The sequence below is a fragment of the Trachypithecus francoisi genome, unplaced genomic scaffold (assembly GCF_009764315.1).
Source record: "Trachypithecus francoisi isolate TF-2019V2 unplaced genomic scaffold, Tfra_2.0 Lachesis_group1, whole genome shotgun sequence".
NCBI classification, from domain to species: Eukaryota; Metazoa; Chordata; class Mammalia; order Primates; family Cercopithecidae; genus Trachypithecus; species Trachypithecus francoisi.
In genome coordinates, this window is record NW_022681454.1 from 84840365 (window position 1) to 84859446 (window position 19082).

Genomic DNA, 19082 nt, shown 5'->3' on the forward strand with positions numbered 1-19082 from the left:
TCCTGTGATTCAACCTACGTATTAAAATTATCCAGGCAGGGCATGGTGGTTCATGCCTGTAATCCCACACTTTGGGAGGCCAAGGCTGACAGATCACTTGAGGCCAGGAGTCTGAAATCAGCCTGGCCAACATGGTGAAGCTCTGTCTCTACTAAAAATACAAAAGTTAGCCGAGTGTGGTGGCATGTGCCTGTAGTTCCAGCTACTTGCGAGGCTGAGGCAGGAGAATCGGTTGAACCCAGGAAGCGGAGGTTGCAGTGAGCCTAGATTGCAGCACTGCACTCCAGCCTGGGTGACAGAGTGAGACTTCATTTCAAAAATAAGTAAGTAAGTAAGGAAGGAAGTAAATACATTTGTTCAAACTGTGGCCAACACATCCAGTTTCCCCAGTGTGTAAAGTGATGTCTAAAGTATCCATCATGGGTCATGCCATCCCTGATTCCATCCGTCAGTTAGCTATCTCAGCTGACAGTTAGCCCCTTATTTTACTACAGAACCCTAGAAAGGAGCTGTAGGGTGGAGGCCCAGATGCTTGGATTACGTCCATTACATTTATTCAGACCCAGACTCTGAAGAACATTTTATCTTATTAAGGTCAATTTTGCTAAAATTTATAAATGTTTTGAAAGTAATTACAGTAAATGCCTTCTTATTTGGCCTCTTAACAAGTAGCTAAGAATGTTTCCCATCGTTTTCTTAAAATATAATGACTAATATCCATAGATACCAAATGCTCCCATACATACATAGGCTTCTCTTCCACTGTATCTAGAATGTTTTCAACATTTTTTGTTCCCCTACCCATTTGTGCCAATTGTACTAATCAGGGCAATACTCAACTTAATGAAATACTTGTAAACTGGTAAAATATGAAAACAAAATTAGTTGCTTTGCTAAATATTGATGAATGTGAGTTATTATATACTAAAATAATTTTGACAATTTTGTGTTGTAGAAACAACTAAAAACTACAGTGAAATTGTAAAAATTTGTAAAGAATTTGTAACTAAGTTATGAATCTAGATTTCTCCACTTGCCTCTTTAAGCACCCATGTAATGGGAGGAAGAAAGGGAAGAAGGAAGGAAAGGAGTGAGGAAAGAAGGAAGGAAAGGAGGGAGGGAAGAAGGCAGGGAAAGAAGGCAGGCAGGCAAAAAGAAATACATAAAGAAAGAAGAGAGAAGAATTTTGAAAAAAAAAAAGTGAACTGTAAGATGATGCATTTTGGATATGATTCATGTAAAAGAGATAATTTAAAACTTCAGTCAAGCCCAAAGAAAACATTACATGTTGGCATTTCTATATCAAAATATTGGCAAATAAATGGATACACATGTGATTTAAGTTAAAATGAAAATATTTATGTATTGTAAGTATCATTTTTATTGGATGCACCGTAAAATCGATTTTGATGTCAACCACTGTTTTTCTTATTACTTTGGTATTTATGAATATGTATTTATTGTGGCTCAGAAGAATTGATTAGTTTTATTTTAAAATGGCCAAAGTTCCTGCAAAACAACCCAAGCAAAGTGCCTATATCTTTTCAAAATAGCTTAGTATCATGATATAATTTAAGAATCAGCTGATCTGCATATTTTGAAACTTCCTTACTATTCTCGATATTACATATTTAATTAAACTTTAAAATTAAATTTAAAAATATGGCATATTTAACAAATTTGACTTTAATAGTATAAAATCAACATCACTTATCAGTGTCCTATTTAACTTTGAAAACTATAATAAAAATAACGTAATTCAAAATGCTTATTTGGAAAACAAAATGAAACAGCTGAATCTTCTAAGAAAAGAAAGGGAAAATAAATTTAGAAGAAAAAAATAACAGAAATGACAGAGAGGACTATGAAGCAGAAGGTCTCTTTCCAGTGTCATTTTCAAATTCTCGGAATAAAATGGATGTACATTTTGTCATGTAGAGAATTGTGTGGCTTTCTATTTCTTCTTAGTATGAGTATCTGTGTTAACTGACTTCTACATGATTTAATAAAAAGAGAACACCCCAGTTCTCAGCTTAGTTTTACCATAAGCTCCCTATGAGATAGTCACACTTTTCAAACATTTACCCCAAGCCAGGCACTATGCTTCCCATTTAATCCTCTTAATAATCCTTCCAGGTAAATTTTGTCAGTCTTTTTTAAACATAGAAATACAAGCTTAGAAATGGACTAACCACACAATCAATGGTGAAGCAAGGGTGCCCGCAAATCTCTGCCTGATGACAAAGGCTATATGTTTAACGCCACCCCTTACTGTCTCACCTCACTCATTCATGTGTCCGTTTCTTCTTCTTCTTTTTTTTTTTTTTTTTTTTTGTTATACTTTAAGTTCTAGGGTAACATGCACAACGTGCAGGTTTGTTACATATGTATACATGTGCCATATTGGTGTGCTGCACACATTAACTCGTCATTTACATTAGGTATATCTCCTAATGCTATCCCTCCTCCCTCCCCTCACCCCATGACAGGCCCCGGTGTGTGATGTTCCCCTTCCTGTGTCCAAGTGTTCTCATTGATCAATTCCCAACTATGAGTGAGAACATCTTGCCATAGTTTGCTGAGAAGGATGGTTTCCAGCTGCAACTGTGTCCCTACAAAGGACATGAACTCATCCTTTGTTATGGCTGCATAGTATTCCATGGTGTACATGTGCCACATTTTCTTAATCCAGTCTGTCATTGATGGACATTTGGGTTGGTTCCAAGTCTTTGCTATTGTGACTAGTGCTACAATAAATGTAAGTGTGTATGTGGCTTTATAGCAGCATGATTTATAATCCTTTGGGTATATACCAGTAATGGGATGGCTGGTTCAAATGGTATTTCTGGTTCTAGATCCTTGAGGAATTGCCACACTGTCTCCACAATGGTCGAACTAGTTTACAGCACCACCAACAGTGTAAAATTGTTCATATTTCTCCACATCCTCTCCAGCACCTGTTGTTTCCTGATTTTTTAGTGATCGCCATTCTAACTGGTGTGAGATTGTGTCTCATTATGGTTTTGATTTGCATTTCTCTGATGGCCAGTGATGATGAGCATTTTTTCATGTGTTTATTGGCTGCATAAATGTCTGCTTTTGAGAAGTGTCTGTTCATATCCTTCACCCACTTTTTGATGGGGTTGTTTCTTTTTTTCTTGTAAATTTGTTGCAGTTTTTTGTAGGTTCTGGATATTAGCCCTTTGTCAGATGGGTAGATTGCAAACATTTTCTCCCATTCTGTAGGTTGCCTGTTCACTCTGATGGTAGTTTCTTTTGCTGTGCAGAAGCTCTTTAGTTTAATTAGATCCCATTTGTCAATTTTGGCTTTAGTTGCCATTGCTTTTGGTGTTTTAGATATGAAGTCCTTGTCCGTACCTATGTCCTGAATGGTATTGTCTAGGTTTTCTTCTAGGGTTTTTATGGTTTTAGGTCTAACATTTAAGTCTCTAATCCATCTTGAATTTATTTTTGTATAAGGTGTAAGGAAGGGATCCAATTTCAGCTTTCTACATATGGCTAGCCAGTTTTCCCAGCACCATTTATTAAATAGGGAATCCTTTCCCCATTGCTTGTTTTTGTCAGGTTTGTCAAAGATCAAATGGATGTAGATGTGTGGTATTCTTTCTGATGGCTCTGTTCTGTTCCATTGGTCTATATCTCTGTTTTGGTGCCAGCACCATGCTATTTTGGTTACTGTAGCCTTGTAGTATAGTTTGAAGTCAGGTAGCGTGATGCCTCCAGCTTTGTTCTTTTGACTTAGGATTGTCTTGGCAATGCGGGCTCTTTTTTGGTTCCATATGAACTTTAAAGCAGTTTTTTCCAATTCTGTGAAGATACTCATTGGTAGCTTGATGGGGATGGCATTGAATCTATAAATTACATTAGGCAGTATGGCCATTTTCATGATATTGGTTCTTCCTATCCATGAGCATGGAATGTTCTTCCATTTGTTTGTGTCCTCTTTTATTTCATTGAGCAGTGGTTTGTAGCTCTCTTTGAAGAGGTCCTTCACATCCCTTGTAAGTTGGATTCTTAAGTGTTTTGTTCTATTTGAAGCAATTGTGAATGGGAGTTCATTCATGATTTGGCTCTCTGTTCATCTGTTATTGGTGTATAAGAATGCTTGTGATTTTTGCACATTGATTTTGTATCCTGAGACTTTGCTGAAGTTGCTTATCAGCTTAAGGAGATCTTGGGCTGAGACGATGGGGTTTTTTAAATGTACAATCATGTCATCTGCAAACAGGGACAATTTGACTTCCTCTTTTCCTAATTGAATACCCTTTATATCTTTCTCCTGCCTGATTACCCTGGCCAGAACTTCCAATACTATGTTGAATAGTAGTGGTGAGAGAGGGCATCCCTGTCTTGTGCCAGTTTTCAAAGGGAATGCTTCCACTTTTTGCCCATTCGGTATGACATTGGCTGTGGGTTTGCCATAAATAGTTCTTATTATTTTGAGATACGTCCCATCAATACCGAATTTATTGAGAGTTTTATTTATTTATTTATTTTTTGCATGAAGAGCTGAGAATTTTGTTGGAGGCCTTTTCTGCATCTATTGAGATAATCATGTGGTTTTTGTCTTTGGTTCTGTTTACATGCTGGATTAAGTTTATCAATTTGCATACGTTGAATCAGCCTTGCATCCCAGGGATGAAGCCCACTTGATCATGGTGGATAAGCTTTTTGATGTGCTGCTGGATTCGGTTTGCCAGTATTTTATTGAGGATTTTTGCATCGATGTTCATCAGGGATATTGTTTTAAAAGTCTCTTTTTTTGTTGTGTCTCTGCCAGGCTTTGGTATCAGGATGATGTTGGCCTCATAAAATGAGTTAGGGAGGATTCCCTCTTTTTCTATTGATTGGAATAGTTTTAGAAGGAATGGTACCATCTCCTCCTTGTACCTCTAGTAGAATTTGGCTGTGAATCTGTCTGGTCCTGGACTTTTTTTGGTTGGTAGGCTATTAATTATTGCCTCAATTTCAGAGCCTGTTATTGGTCTATTCAGGGATTCAACTTCTTCCTGGTTTAGTCTTGGGAGAGTGTAAGTGTCCAGGAATTTATCCATTTCTTCTAGGTTTTCTAGTTTATTTGTGTAGAGCTGTTTATAGTATTCTCTGATGGTAGTTTGTATTTCTGTGGGGTCAGTGGTGATATCCCCTTTATCATTTTTTATTGCATCTATTTGATTCTTCTCTCTTTTCTTCTTTACTAGTCTTGCTAGTGGTCTATCAGTCTTGTTGATCTTTTCGAAAAACCAACTCCTGGATTCATTGATTTTTTGAAAGGTTTTTTTGTGTCTCTATCTCCTTCAGTTCTGCTTTGATCTTAATTATTTCTTGCTTTCTACTAGCTCTTGGATGTATTTGCTCTTGCTTCTCTAGTTCTTTTAATTGTGATGATAGAGTATCCATTTTAGATCTTTCCTGCTTTCTCTTGTGGGCATTTAGTGCTATAAATTTCCCTCTACACACTGCTTTAAATGTGTCCCAGAGATTCTGGTGTGTTGTATCTTTGTTCTCATTGTTTTCAAAGAACATCTTTATTTCTGCCTTCATTTCATTATGTACCCAGTAGTCATTCAGGAGCAAGTTGTTTAGTTTCCATGTAGCTGAGTGGTTTTGAGTGAGTTTCTTAATCCTGAGTTCTATTTTGATTGCACTGTGGTCTGAGAGACAGTTTGTTATAATTTCTGCTCTTTTATCTTTGCTAAGTAGTGCTTTACTTCCAACTATGTGGTCAATTTTGGAATAAGTGCGATGTGGTGCTGAGAAGAATGTATATTCTGTTGATTTGGGGTGGAGAGTTCTGTAGATGTCTATTAGGTCCGCTTGGTGCAGAGTTGAGTTCAATTCCTGGATATCCTTGTTAAATTTCTGTCTTGTTGATCTGTCTAATGTTGACAGTGGGGTATTAAGGTCTCCCATTATTATTGTATGGGAGTATAAGTCTCTTTGTAAGTCTCTAAGGACTTGGTTTATGAATCTGGGTGCTCCTGTATTGGGTGCATATATATTTAGGATAGTTAGCTTTTCTTCTTGAATTGATTCCTTTACCATTATGTAATGGCCTTCTTTGTCTCTTTTGATCTTTGTTGGTTTAAAGTTTGTTTTATCAAAGACTGCAATTGCTACCCCTGCCTTTTTTTGTTTTCCATTTGCTTGATAGATCTTCTTCCATCCCTTTATTTTGAGCCTATGTGTGTCTCTGCACGTGAGGTGAGTCTCCTGAATACAGCACACTGATGGGTCTTGACTCTTTATGCAATTTGCCAGTCTGTGTCCTTTAATTGTACCATTTAACCCATTTACATTTAAGGTGAATATTGTTATGTGTGAATTTATTCTTATCATTATGATGTTAGCTGGTTATTTTGCTCGTTAGTTGATGCAGTTTCTTCCTAGCATTGATGGTCTTTACATTTTGGCATGTGTTTGCAGTGTCTGGTGTTGGTTGCTCCTTTCCATGTTTAGTGCTTCCTTCAGGAGCTCTTGTAGGGCAGGCCTGCTGGTGACAAAATCTCTCAGCATTTGCTTGTCTGTAAAGGATTTTATTTCTCCTTCACTTATGAAACTTAGTTTGGCTTGATATGAAATTCTGGGTTGAAAATTCTTTTCTTTAAGAATGTTTAACATTGGCCCCAACTCTCTTCTGGCTTATAGAGTTTCTGTAGAGAGATTCATGGTTAGTCTGATGGGTTTCCCTTTGTGGGTAACTAGACCCTTCTCTATGGTTGCCCTTAATATTTTTTTCCCTTCATTTCAACTTTGGTGAATCTGACAATTATGTGTCTTGGAGTTGCTCTAATTGACGAGTATCTTTGTGGTGTTCTCTATATTTCCTGAATTTGAATGTTGGCCTGCCTTGCTAGGTTGGGGAAGTTCTCCTAGATAATGTCCTGAAGAGTGTTTTCCAACTCTTTTCCATTCTATCCGTCCCTTCAGGTACACCAATCAGATGTAGATTTGGCCTTTTCACATAGTTCTATATTTCTTAGAGGTTTTGTTCATTTATTTTTACTCTTTTTTCTCTACACTTGTCTTCTCGCTTCATTTCATTCATTTGATCTTTAATCACTGATACCCTTTCTTGCACTTGATCGAAATGGTTACTGAAGCTTGTGCATTTGCCATGTAGTTCTCATGCCATGGTTTTCAGCTCTATCAGATCATCTAAGGACTTCTCTGCGTCGATTATTCTAGTTAACCATTCATCTAATCTTTTTTCAAGGTTTTTAGCTTCTTTTCGATGGGTTTGAACTTCCTCCTTTAGTTTGGAGAAGGTTGATCGTCTGAAGCCTTCTTCTCTCAACTCTTCAAAGTCATTCTCTGTCCAACTTTGTTCCATTGCTGGTGAGGAACTATGTTCCTTTGGAGAGGGAGAGGCACTCTGATTTTTAGAATTTTCGGCTTTTCTACTCTGTCTTTTCTCCATCTTTGTTTTTTTATCTCCCTTTGGTCTTTGATGATGGTGGCGTACAGATGGGGTTTTGGTGTGGATGTCCTTTCTGTTTGTTACTTTTCCTTCTAACAGTCAGGACCCTCAGCTACAGGTCTGTTTGAGTTTGCTGGAGGTCCATTCCAGACCCTGTTTGCCTGGGTATCAACAGCAGAGGCTGCAGAAGAGTGAATATTGCCACACAACAAACATCGCTGCCTGACGATTCCTCTGGGAGCTTCGTCTCAGAGGGGTATCCAGCCATGTGATGTGTCAGTCTGCCCCTACTGGGGGGTGCCTCCCTGTTAGGCTGCTGGGTGTTCAGGGACCCACTTGAGGAGGCATTTTGTCCGTTCTCAGATCTCAAACTCTGTGCTGGGAGTACCACTACCCTCTTCAAAGCTGTCAGACAGGGACATTTAAATCTGCAGATGTTTCTGCTGCCTTTTGTTTGGCTATGCCCTGTCCCCAGAGGTGGAGTCTACAGAGGCAGGCAGGCCTCCTTGAGCTATGTTCCAGCTTCCAGGCTGCTTTGTTTACCTACTCAAGCCTCAGCAATGGCGGGTGCCCCTCCCCCAGCTTCGCTGCTGCATTGCAGTTAGATCTCAGATTGCTCTGCTAGCAATGAGGGAGCTCTGTGGGTGTGGGACCTTCCGAGCCAGGTGCGGGATATAATCTCCTGGTGTGCCATTTGCTAAGACCCTCGGAAAAGTGCAGTATTAGGGTGGGAATGACCCGATATTCCAGGTGCTGTGTGTCACAGTTTCCCATGGCTAGGAAAAGGAATGCCCTTACCCCTTGCACTTGCTGGGTGAGGCAATGCCTCGCCCTGCTTTGGCTTTTGCTCAGTGGGCTGCACCCACTGTCCTGCACTGACTGTCCAGCATGCCCCAGTGATATGAATCTGGTACCTCAGTTGGAAATGCAGAAATCACCTGTCTTCTGTGTCTCTCATGCTGGGAACTGTAGTTTGGAGCAGTTCCTATTTGGCCATCTTGGAACCACCCCCCCTCCCCCATTTCTTCTTTCACGAATTGAAGACAGAGACAATTGCCTTCCCAGGAGTAGGTCCAATCCAAATGTCACGCAGTGTTTATTGTTAATAACATCTCTCAGAGAATATTAGAAAACATTAGGAAAACTGGGAAGAGGTGCTTTCCCTAGAAACATGGAATCATGTTCAGTCCTGAAGCTAGGCCAGTGCTTCTAGTCGGCCCTGTCCTGCTAAGCCACGCTCTAAGCCAGGGCTCCTTTAGGCTACACAAATTGTCTTACATTATTCTACTGCTTAGAAGTGGCTCAAATAGTTAGCAGATTAACTTTTCAAACAATTTACTTTTGCATAATGGAAGAACCAGAAGTTGCATAAGTTCCAGTTCTGATTTTAACAGGGGCCAGAGGACTGATGGCCAGTGACCAGCTATCAGCAAGCATGCCTGCTTCAGATACTTGCCCAACTCAGGAGAATTGTCTAATGACAGGAAATGATAAAACAAATACTGCAGAGAGTCACTGTATTGTCTTTTAGGTCAAAGGTAGGAATTCCCTTTGAGAATAAATTTTGAACACCTGCCTGAGTATTAATATGTGACCTCAATGATGAGACATACATAGTATTCCTTAGAAAAAATACTGGATTTATTTGAAAAAAAAATTTGAATGCAACATAAGGAAACCATAGTGCCTTTTCTAATGAAGTTTAACAAATCAGTTTTAAAAATTTGTCACTAAACTAAATAGTTCATGATTATATTAGCAGCAGAAACATCAAGGGATTAGAAATTAGAATGGATGGCCGGATAGAAAGTGGCTTAGGGGTAATTATTAATTGACATTTCACTGAACAAGATTAAGATGATGGTCCCCAAGAGTGAGTTTTAGGGCAACCAGTGTGAACAGTAATGGTATGTAATTGATTCCCAGGAAGAGACTTCAGATATTTGTTAGAAGCGTTTTCTTCAGGAAACCTAAGAATACAGTAAATCTTTATAAATATTTTTTATCAAACATAGTGTGTTAGTTTTCACTCAATGAGCAGAGAGGCTAGAAGAAGATAGGGGATAAACAAGAAACATACTAAATAAATAATTTTAAAAAGTGAAGAAGTATATGTTCAAATTACCAGATTGGTGTGCTTGATTTCACAGTGTCAACAGATGATATTTCTTCTAGTTTCCCACAGTGTCCTAAATGAGAACGTTTTCCAAGCTATCTAAAAATTAGGTCCTTCAAATTTAAAATTCAAGTCCAATCACAAAAGAAAATGAAAACAATATTTAGAGGTGAGCCTTTATGATATTTCTGACTCATGAAAGTGCTGTGATAAAGCTGTGAAAGAAGATGCTCCAGCTCTGAAATTCTCTAGTGGTGATGTTCTACAAGATTTTATTAGGAAAACATGTAACTCGGCAAGCAAGTTTAGGAATCTGTATTTTTGTGTCTCTTTTGGACACTCACGATGCACAAAATCATGCTATAAAGAAAATGGTCTAGCCTTGTTGGGTTTGGTATTTCCTGTATTTTTCTTCCCTTCAGTAGACTACATGTTTTGTTTTTCTAATGGAAATTAAATAACAGCTTTCTGAATATTTAGGGATGAAGTGGTGATGTTTTAAGGATAAATCGTTATATGTCTTACTGTGTACTTGTCTGTAAGCACTAATTACGTGGGTAGCAAATATTTTTGCCTATCTCTTCATTTATTGTAGTATGTTTGGCATCTAGTAGACTACCTAGCATGTAACAGATGGTCAATAAATAGCTGTCAAACTAAATGAAATGGGGAAAGTTATTACTTGATTGATATTTAGTCAGATATGTGGTCCTATTAATGAATTATTTACATGTAACACACACAAACATACACACAAGTACTCACACATGGAGCTGAGATTTCAATTGTAAGTTAGAGTTTACAAAATAGTCTCATGCATTAAATTTAAAAGTGTGTGCTCATATTTTATTTCCATAAATACCTGTGAAATAACTTCTATTCAACAGAGTACTGGAGAAGATGGTTTGCTTTCCAGCAAAACTTGCATTTTTTTACTTGTAATATTATGAAAGTAAAGTAGTTGCTGGAAAGTGACTAAGTAGAAATGATTTCTCAGTCTCCCTCCATCCCTTATATTTTGATGTGACTATTTTTCACCAATGTAATATGAGTGGATGTGAGACCTATCACTTCTGAACCAAAGCTTTTTTTTTTTTTCTTTTTCTTTCTTTTTTTTTTTTTTTTGAGATGGAGTCTCGCTCTGTCGCCCAGGCTGGAGTGCAGTGGCGCAATCTCCACTCACTGCAAACTCCGCCACCTCCCGAGTTCACGCCATTCTCCTGCCTCAGCCTCCAGAGAAGCTGGGACTACAGGTGCCCGCCGCCACGCCAGGCTAATTTTTTTGTATTTTCAGTAGAAACGGGGTTTCACCGTGTTTCCCAGGATGATCTCGATCTCCTGACCTCGTGATCTGCCTGCCTCGGCCTCCCAAAGTGCTGGGATTACAGGCATGAGCCTCCGTGCCCGGCCTGAACCAAAGCTTTTAAGTAACGTGTGTCCTTCTCTGTGTTCCCATTCCCCTTCTGCTACTGCATAAAATAGGCAAAACTGCCATGTGGGGAAAACTTGAGTCCATGTATTGTGTGGAGTAAGGTTGATTACCAGCCTAGAGAAACCACATTAGGCTGTTAAGTGTGCAAGAGAAAATAAATTGTTGGGGTAAGCTATTGATACTGGCTTTATTACAGCAGCTAGTGTTACTCTGACTAATTAAAAACAGATAGCACAGGGATAGTTTAACATATGCAAGCCAATAATTGTGAAACATTACATATGCAGAATTAAAAACAAAAATCACATGATCATCTCAATAGACGCAGAAAAGGCATTTGAGAAAATCCAGCAATCCTCTATAGCTAAAACCCTCAGTAAAATTAGCATGGAAGGGACATACCTCAATGTAATAAAACCCGTCTATGACAAACCCACAGCCAACATAACACTGACGGGGAAAAGTTGAAAGCATTTTCCCCCATAACTGGAACAAGACAAGGATGCCCATTCTCACCACTTCTATTCAATATAGTTCTGGAAGTCCCCTAGTCAGAGCAATCAGACAAGAGAAAGAAATAAAGGGCATCCACATCAATAAAGAGTGAGTCAAAGTGTCACTGTTTGCTGATGATATGATTGTTTAATCTAGAAAATCCTAGACTTCTCCAGAAAGCTCCTAGAACTGATAAATGAATTCAGCAAAATTTTAGGATACAAAATTAATGAACACAAATCAGTAGCTCTGCTATAAGCCAATAGCAACCAAGCTGAGAATCCAATCAAGAACTCAATCCCTTTTAAAATAGCTGTAGATAAATAAATAAAATACTTAGGAATATATTTAAACAAGGAGGCAAAAGACCTCTACAAGAAAAGCTACAAAACATGGCTGAAAGAAATCATAGATGACGCAAACAAATAGAAACACATCCCATGCTCATGGATGGGTAGAGTCAATATTGTGAAAATCACCATACTGCCCAAAGCAATCTACGAAGTCAGTGCAATTCCCATCAGAATATCACCATCATTCTACACAGAGCTAGGAAAAACAATCTTAAAATTCACATGGAACCAAAAAGAGCCTGCATAGCCAAAGCAAGACTAAACAAAAAGAACAAATATGGAAGCATCACATTATCTGATTTCAAACTATACTATAACGCCATAGTCACCAAAACAGCATGCTACTAGTATAAAAATAGGCACATAGACTAATGGAACAGAAGAGAGAACCCAGAAATAAAGCAATATACTTATAGCCAGTTGATCTTTGACATAGCAAACAAAAATATAAAAAAAAATTGTTGAATAGAGAAGAGGACACCCTATTCAACAAATGATACTGGAATAGTAGGCTGGCCCCATGTAGGAGAATAAAACTGGATCCTCGTCTCTCACCTTATACAAAAGTTGACTCAAAATGGATCAAGGACTTAAATCTAAGACCTGAAACTGTAAAAATTCTAGAAGATAACATCAGAAAAACCCTTCTAGACATTGGCTTGGGCCAAGACTTCATGACCAAGAACCCAAAAGCAAATACAGCAAAAACAAATGCAACAAAAACAAATAGATGGAAATTAATTAAACTAAAAGCCTTCTATACAGCAAAAGAAACTATTAGCAGAGTAAACAGACAACCCACAGAGTGTAAGAAAATCTTCAAAATCTATACATTTGACAGAGGACCAATATCCAGAATCTACAAGGAACTCAAACAAATTAGCTACAAGAAAAGAATCTCATCAAAAACTGGGCTAACAACATGAACAGAGAATTATCAAAAGAAGATATACAAATGGCCAACAAACACATGAAAACATACTCAACATCACTAATAATCAGGGAACTGCAAATCAAAACAACAATGTGATACCATCTTACTCCTGCAAGAAAGGCCATTAAAAAAAAAAAAAAAAAAAGATGTTGGTAGGGATGTGGTAAAAAGGGAAAACTTTTACACTGCTGGTGGAAATGTAAACTAGTACAACCACTATGGAAAACAATGTGGCAACTCCCTAAACAACTAAAAGTAGAACTACCATTAAATCCAGCAATCCCACTACTGGGCATCTACCCAGAAGAAAATAAGTCATTATACAAAAAAGATACTTGCACACTTATGTTTATAGCAGCACAATTTGCAATTGCTAAAATATGGAACCAGACCAAATGCCCATCAATCAAAGAGTGAACAAAAAACGTGGTATATGTATGTATGTGTGTATATATATATATGTGTGTGTGTATACACATATGTAATATATATGTAATATATATGATATATATCAAAAATATGTGTGCGTATGTATGATGTCATGTATGATAGAATATATATGTATGTGTATATATATATATATATATATATATAGTGTGTGTGTGTGTGTGTGTGTGTATATGTATGGTAGAATACTACTCGGTCATAAAAAGGAATCAAATAATGGCATTTGCAGCAACCTGGATGGAATTGGAGACCATTATTCTAAGTGAAGTAACTCAGGAATGTAAAGCCAAACATCCTATGTTCTCACTCATTCATAAGTGGCAGCTGAGCTATAAGGATTCAAAGGCATAAGAATGATACAATGAACTTTGGGGACTTGGGGAAAAGGGTGGGAAGGATGAGGGATAAAATACTGCAAATTGGGCATGGTGTATGCTGCTCAGGTGATGGATGCACCAGATTCTCAGAAATCACCACTAAAGAACCTATTCGTGTAACCAAAACCACCTGTTTTCCAAGAACCTATGGAAATAAAAATAAAAGAAACTGAAATTTAAAAACCTCTTTCACATTGTATAAGCCATAAAAGACTCATAAGTTTGATTACATTTTAAAAGACTTTTATGTGTTGAAATAAAATAAAGACAAAGGCAAAAGACATAAAGAAACCAACAAAAGTGAATCCCACAAATGTGTTGAACTAAAGGAGGCAGACACAAGAAAATGAAGCAGTATGACTTCATTTTTATAACTACAATAAAAGCAACACTAATATGTGTTGTTAGAAATATCAAGGAGTTGGGTTAGAATGGAAACCCAAGAGGTGATTATGGGGTGCTAGCAATTTTCTGCCTTTTGTTAAAATGCTGGTTACAAGGGTGTGTTTAATCTGTGAAAAGTCAGGAAGTTGTATACACTTTTATGTGTATATATGAGTTACTGTACCATACTCAGTGTTTTAAATATTAAAAATAAAACAATGGTTTACTTAAGGGTATTTTACTGATTTGGGGGTTTTTCTAATGTGCTATAATTATGTAAATATTATAAGAAGAACCTAAGTGATGTTACATGGGACCTCTTTGTGCTACTTTTGTAACTACTTGTGAATCTGTAATTACCTTAATTAAAATTTTATTTAAATAGAAAAAAATTAAAACATGAAAAAAAGCTAGTGCTATTATAGCGTATTAGAGAAATTGAAATGGGAAAAAAGTCAAATGACTTAACTAATATTAGTGAGTGAAACGCCAAAATGTCAAATCCAGGTCCTTTCATTATAAAGCCAAAGTTCTTCTGAATGCTTCATGCTGCCTCTCAGTCAGATATTCATCTGGGGTGGCCAGGCAGAGTTATTGATGGAAGAGCTTATCCTTTCCAAAGTACCTTGCATTTGTGAAGTTGCTTTCACAATTCAACATGAGGGTAATATTTTAATGATGATAATAATAATATCATCAATAATAATTTTGGTACTTTTTAGTTGATAAAATATTTTCTTAGATATCTCATTTAGTCCTCATAATAATTCTGCATGCTATATAGATTTGCCATATGTCTGTTATAGGTGATAAAACTGAACCTCAGATAAATATATTTGTCCAAATTCATATCATCCAGTTTAGAACAGTAGAATGAAGACTCCGGAAAAAAAGATCTTCAGGGGGAATAAAAAGAGGTAAAGAGAGAGGCTGTCTCAGGATTTCCAATATAATAAATGCTTGGAAGAATATTTGAGAATATAATCAAGAAAATGAGAGGTAATTAAAACATGAGGTGAAAATAAAATACTTAAAAGAAGAAAAATGGAAAAGAATTACTCTGCTTAGCTCTCTAGTTCAAAATATATACCTAACCATAATCATGTATGCACTATTTATTCATTAAAATATAAATAGAAATAAAACCATATAGGGCCTATGAGATAGATTAGTAGGGCAGAGTTGTAAAAGAACTAAATCTTCCTCCAAAATAGCAGAGACTCTGAGGATAATATTTAAAATAAATGAGCAAAGGGATATCAATGTATGTATGTTTTTTTTTTTTTTTTTTTGAGGCGGAGTCTCGCTCTGTCGCCCGGACTGGAGTGCAGTGGCCAGATCTCCACTCACTGCAAGCTCCGCCTCCCGGTTTTACGCCATTCTCCTGCCTCAGCCTCCCGAGTAGCTGGGACTACAGGCGCCCGCCACCTCGCCCGGCTAGTTTTTGTATTTTTAGTAGAGACGGGGTTTCACCGTGTTAGCCAGGATGGTCTCGATCTCCTGACCTCGTGATCCGCCCGTCTCGGCCTCCCAAAGTGCTGGGATTACAGTGTATGTTGTTTTTATAGAAGGAGGTAACTGCTAGACAAAATGGTTAAGAGAGTTAAAAGTTGTTACCTCTGAGGTGGTGCAACTAAGCGGTGAGAAGCAGGGTTTAGGTTTTTGGTTTAGCTTTCTGTGATACTTGGGTTTTTGATTATACACAACTACTGCTCTGATTAGAAATGACATTTAAATGGCTATAAAAAGTCAAATGCTTAATACTATTGAGAATGATATATATAGACATGGTGTCTACTCTTTATCCCCTGAGGGCGAGGTCAGCTGTTAGCTCAGTTCCCATGCGGCTGGGGATGAAAGTGGAAGCTTCCACACAGAGATGCAGGATTACAGGGAAGAGACTATAGGGAAACATGAATGAACCCAGAGGGAATATTTAGGAGCAATTACCATCATCCAAGTCAGGGAGTTTAGGCCTGAAGTAGTTGTTGTGGTAGAGTCAATGAGAATGGGAAGGATTCTGCTATGTTTTGAAGGTAGAAACAAAGGATTTGGAGATTGATTTGATATTGAGTGTAATAATAAAAGGTAGTAAACAAGGACTTTAAAGTTCGGGTCTGAACAATGTGAAGAATGAAATTGCTATTTTATGGATATGAAAAAGAACACGTGAGGAAGATTTGGGAGATGGAAATCAATATTTCAATATTAGACATGATAAATTTGTTATACCTATTAAACCTCCGATATGGTTTGGATTAGTGTTCCTACCCAACTCTTAATTCACATGAGAGGAGGAGGCTGCTGGGAGATGATTAGATCTTGGGGGCAGATTTTCCCCTTGCTGTTCTTGTAATAGTGAGTGAGTTCTCACGAGATCTGATTCTTCAAAAGTGTGTGGCACCTCCCCTCCCTTAACTCTCCTGCTCCACTATGATAAGACGTGCTTGCTTGCCTTTCGCCATGATTGTCATAAGTTTCCTAAGACCTGCCAGTCATGCTTCTTGTTAAACCTGCAGAACTGTGAGTCAATTAAACCTCTTGTCTTCATAAATTACTCAGTCCCACGTGGTTCTTCATTGCCATGTGAGAACAGAATAATACAAACTCCAACTGGAAATGCCATGTAACACTTAGATATATGAGTCTGTAATTCAGGAATACTTCTAAAATGGAGCTATTGCCAGGAGTATTAGCATATAGATGGTATTTAAAGCTGTGAATGGATGAGGTCACTTAAGGAGTGAGCACAGAGAGTGAAGGAATCCAGTCTGAGGATGGAGTCTTATTTTCTCGGAAGGTTAGAAGTAGGGAAGATGAGAAGGAGCCAGCAAAGGTGACAAAGAAGGAATGGCTAGAGAAGTAGGATAACTAAACAAAGTGGGGTGTCCACGTAGTTAAGTGAGAATAGTTATTCAGGGAGGTAAGAATGAACAACTGTTTCAAACACTCTTGAGGACTTAAATGAAGACTGAAAATAAATGATACTTGCAGTACAGCAACATGAAGATTACATAGCATTTTAGATTTGTTAGTGGGAGCATGTGAAAACTCTCTCATCCGTTTTGCTTCTCATTTCCCTGGAGAACAAGAAGCAAAATAATCAGCAGAGTGAGGCAAGGAGAAGTTGTGGATACTTGATGAGAGAGAAGAGGTGTGAAATAACCATCTAGCAGAGTGAGAGAGAGAAAGCTGCCTACAGAAATATGGTAGGAATTCCCTGAAGTGATAAGGTCATGATACTATGTATTCTGTCTAGCCACATGCTGCTGTTCCCCAGATTGTCAGATTTGGCTTCAAACAGTATTGGTGTTTTCCTAAATTAGTCTGACAAAGTAAGAGAGGAATAAGGGAGAAGGGGTCTCTTCAGGGAGCGATTATGATTATTGGAATCTGGATGAGGTAAAAAAAAAGACAAGAGCATGGTCAATGATGCTCATAGTTAATAGGGTCTCACGTATTCATGGAATTATGGAAACTGAAATCCTAGAAAAAAGGGTAAAAAGATAGAATATAGAAACAACAAGAAGGGATAAGCGGTGATGTATTCAAGCAATTAACTTCAAAAAGATGAGATAATGAGGTAGAAGGAAAGGACAATGAATGGTCTCAATGCCACAATGGGCAATAAGTAAGAGACCGACCTACCTTTCCTTCAACATCCATGACATCTGAGTGCTCCATGGGATGGATACAAGAGAAAAAATGGCCAGTTTAGGAGGGGCATAAGACATTTAGTCTTCTGCATGGATGAACAAAATTCAGAGTAACTGACAAGAGAAATCACGCACATATATCTTAGAATATATGTTTGAAATTGGGATTTAAGTATACAATATGTCACACTTTTTAAAAATTGTATAAATATATATAATAATTTTTTCTAGAAATAAACACTTCTAAAGATGTTTTTCTGATTTTTCTTCTATGTAATCTATATAATTCTTAATAATATAGTCATATCACTATATAATCTATATATGTATCTGCATATCTATGCATTTGTTTTCTTCTATTATTTTATTAAAAAAATAATAAAAGAGAAGCAACAAAAGTCCCAGGAAGCATTAATATTAAGCATACCACTCTTTGTTTGTCATGGCTACATTTTCTCTGAATTTCTTTAACTTAAATCTTACCCGTTAGCATAAGTTTAACATACTCTTTCTATCATTTAAATATTCACCACTCAGCATTTTGGAAATGACTTCGTAGTATTTTGTTAGCAATAACTTTCTTTGGCTCTTTTGCCAACTAGTTGATATCCAGATGCTCGTAAGCACAATAATGTGTTGGCATAAACTAATTATCTGCCATGTGCAACTATTTATACGTCCTCACTACATTAGTAAGATATGAAAGCGATTTACAATTTCCTTTAAATAGTCACATGCACCTGCAGGCAGTTTTGGTTCAATAACACAGAAATGAGTGATAAAGATATGTTCTTTACGGCTTTGAGAGTTCAAATGACTGCGAATAAAACATTTCCTTTCCCTTTGCAGCGTTGCAAATACTGTGACTTTTTTCATTTTCTTTCTTTTTTTTAATCCTTAATTAATTCTGGAGTGTTACATCTTGGAAGCAAAGAAATTGGAGTTCTACAAACTTACAGAATTTAGACTGGGTAGATTGTGACATTAGTATTTTAAAAATCATTTTGAGAGAGGTGGGAAACATGTGAGGTTCACGATTTGACAGTGGCTGAGATGAGGGGAATGCATAGAAGGACGTCGCTATTGGACACATTCCATCAGCCCTATTCAGACAGGATTTGAATCCTGTCTCTGCAGGGCCAACTTATTTATTAAGCACAGTAGGCATAATGCCAAGATCTCATGATTTTGGGGGGTCTCACAAAATATTTTAATTTTAATTTATTTTGAATTCAAGAAAAAAATTGAATATAATAATAACACATATGTAAAACTAAATCCAGCCTGGGATATAATTGTCTTCATACTTAGGCAGTTATAAAATACAATTTTTTTTTTTCAATGAAGAAAGGGGCCCACAAAGACAAAAGTGCCTAGAGCTCATGAAAGTGATAATGCTGCTCTGAGTGGGCTCAGTTGTCTTGAGTGAATAACTTGGAATAACTTA